General features: G+C 37.6%; 1 pseudogene; it reads right to left on the bottom strand.

Annotated features, from left to right (window-relative positions):
- Positions 1-334: 334 nt before the first annotated feature.
- Positions 335-1,286, bottom strand: LOC122895712 (annotated as a pseudogene).
- Between the last annotated feature and the right edge of the window lie 2,202 nt (positions 1,287-3,488).

Raw genomic sequence — 3,488 nt, 5'->3', positions numbered from 1 at the left:
CTCCAGGACACATCGCTCTCTTCATCACTAAATGTGACAGAATTCAAACAAACAAACAAACCTAACAACAACAACAAAACAAACACAAGTAGATATAGTGAAAACAGAAAATTGCAAAGCAAATAACAAAAGAGAATCAAGATGTTGCTATAGGTTCAACAATATTCCATGAGGGCTAGAAAACCTTTAACTAAGGCCCGAACAAAATATCACTCTCGTTTATAAATAAATCACTATTTATCACATGACCACATGTTGAATCCTTCCTTCCTACATACTGAAGAATCCTTACATTCAGCCTTCAAGCGTTCTGCATTTTTTTGCTGATCTTCTTTTAGTCAATTATGGTGCAAGTAACTGGCAATGGCTGGCACAAAGCATTGAACGTGGTGTCTGACACTGTGTGATAGTTGTCATTGATTGCTGCCTGATACTCATTTTCTTTCTTTCTTTCTTTTTTTTTTTAAAGATTTTATTTATTTATTTGACAGACAGAGATCACAAGTAGGCAGAGAGGCAGGCAGAGAGAGAGGAGGAAGCAGGCTCCCTGCCGAGCAGAGAGCCTTGATCCCAGGACTCCGGGATCATGATGTGGCCGAAGGCAGAGGCTTTAACCCACTGAGCCACCCAGGCGCCCCTGATACTCATTTTCTGCACGCTCTATGATTTTAATAAACTCCTTGGCAGTTTGGACTTCACTTGAAACAGTTACTTAATGCGTACCTCTTCATACTAACCAACTTCTTACTCTTCATATTAACCAACTGAACATTGCCATCTCCGCACCAGTAAACCTGAATCGAGTATTCCAACAACCTGGCCTGTTGGTGCTGTGGGGGTTCTCATCTCCAACGACCACTGCGGAAGCTTTTAGGCTGAAGCTAGTGGCTTCTGATATATGCAACAATGGTCTTTTGCCATCTACATTATTGGCATAAAGAGTACAAAAGTCGTTGGAATAATGATCTTTCACCTAGATCCTTAAAACACCATCAGGATTCTCTGTACCTCCACCCATGTCCTCTGGCTGGCTGGCTGTCACTTGATTCTTTCCTTAAGGGATCACAAATAAGGGAAATATTGATTCTTGGATCTAAAAATCTGCTATTACCCAGATCACTCTGTTCTGCAATTAAGACCTGATCTTCACACCCTTCTATCTTTCCAGGTATGAACTGGGCAAATGACTGTACTGCCCCTTCCCTGAGGAGACTGTCATTATTAAGCAGCAGCCAGACATCCTTGAACACATCATTAAATTCCCCGGGGCGGGGGAGGGGGTACATGAGTGCTTAATTCAGCAGCTTTGGGTACCTTCATGTCATGTGACACCAGATTCTCCAAATTGGTTGTATTGGGCTGCTCTCGAATTTCTTACTTTTAGAATTCCTGCTTACTCCTTGATTAAGAATGTTAACCTTGTTGTATAGTATGTGTCAATAGTTAATTACAGTCACATTTAACTAAATATCTAATATTTTCCCCAGAATATGCTCCACTCTGAGGATAGAGAGATGAGTAAAAGATAGTGTCTGGCATGGCAGAATTTACTTAAATTCAAATAAACTTTATGGACAATGATGACTTAACAGAAGGCTACTTGAATATTTACTGAATGCTTGAAGGACAGAAGGATAAGTGAAAAATGTTAAGCTGAATATTAGTATTTGCAATGAAGTTTTATTTGTATAACAGATTTTTGGAAGAAGAGATATATTTCTCAAAAATAATCTTGGTTTTATTTGCTCCAATGGCTTTTATAAAACATCTATCTATTATTATATTTGTGTTCGGTTTTCATCATTCTCATTCTCCTTAACTGTAATTTTACTCATTCTCCTGAAATTTCCAGATATATTGCGGGCCTATATTTGAAACATAGTGTGTGTGTGTGTGTGTGTGTGTCTGTGAGAGAGAGAGAGAGAGAGGAAGAAGTTGATTGACTAATTCGTTCCATATATATATATATATTTTTTTTTTTTTAAGATTTTATTTATTTATTTGACAGACAGAGATCACAAGTAGGCAGAGAAGCAGGCAGAGAGAGAGGAGGAAGCAGGCTCTCCGCTGAGCAGAAAGCCCGATGCGGGACTCCATCTCAGGACCCTGAGATCATGACCGGAGCCGAAGGCAGAGGCTTAACCCACTGAGCCACTCAGGCGCCCCGTTCTGTATATTTGACAACTGCATCCAGAGAGAGGGGAAAAGCCTATTAAGAGCCCCTGAATAACAAAGACAACATTTTGAGCAAAGCAAGTCCCAGTATGAATTCCTTCAGGGAAGATAAACGTCTTATAAGATACCATTTTCAGACAAAACTGCAATTAAATGGCACAACCATTTGTGCCATAGCCTCTCTTATATTGTGAATGGACTTGTCTGTTTCAAGAATTAGAATCAATATGTTATCTTAAAACGTATTTTAAAAAATTGAATAAATAAGAAATTTTTTTAAAAATAGCAAAACTAAATTTTTATATCCAATGTTTTAAATACTTTAATGTTATTTATGTTTAAATGCTTTTAAATGTTTTTAATGTTTCCTAATCCAAAAACTATCCTACAATTGCCTTAAAAATATTACATAGCCATACTTTAAAAAATATGAGGGGCGCCTGGGTGATTCAGTGGGTTAAGCCTCTGCCATCAGCTCAGGTCATGATCTCAGGGTCCTGGGGTCGAACCTCGCATGGGGCTCTCTGCTCATCAGGGAGCCTGCTTCCTCCTCCCTCTCTGCCTGCCTCTGTGCCTACTTGTGATCTTGCTCTCTCACTGTCAGATAAATAAATTAAAAAAAAAAATCTTTAAGAAAGAATGAGATGGAACCATAGTGTCTTTTACTATTCTTGAAGAATGATGTTTTTTGCATTGTAATTATGAACCACATATACAAAGACAAAACCTTTTTTTAACAATCCCCATTGGTAATTCACATTATTTGATTACTAGAAAATTAATATTATAATGAATACATTTCAAGAATACACTTCTAGTCAAAAACATCTCAACAGTGTTTAATGAGGGAAGACATTCTGCATTTCACCACTGAGTTTATACACAAAAGACATGTTCTGTCCTCACATGGAAAGGAGAATACTAACGAAATATCTTACATTTTAAATTCACAACTTCTCAGATCTTCTTGTAGTTTTGCTTTCACAGATTGGAATTCTGAATGTTTGGTATGACTGGTGCAGGAAAAGGGCAGAGGTGAGACCTTTAGAACTAATTTTACTTAAAGATGCAAGAAAAGAAATTGAGAGGTCTCTGTTCCACTTCAAATTACAATCAGCAAGTGAATGGATGAATAAATAAATAATAAATATATAATGAGTAAATAAAGCAACAAATAATTTATTTGTTAATCTTGACATTAACAAGAGCCATACCTGGTGGGTGGTAGACAATAGTTTCAGGCTGACCCCAGCAGGAATCAGATGGAACACCCAAAGTTGGGATCATTTGGGCAGAATGTATTTACAAAAGAC

Source organism: Neovison vison, chromosome 1 (assembly GCF_020171115.1).
Source record: "Neovison vison isolate M4711 chromosome 1, ASM_NN_V1, whole genome shotgun sequence".
Lineage (NCBI taxonomy): Eukaryota > Metazoa > Chordata > Mammalia > Carnivora > Mustelidae > Neogale > Neogale vison.
Note: the sequence above shows the minus strand (reverse complement) of the source record. Positions and strands in the feature narration are given on the sequence as shown.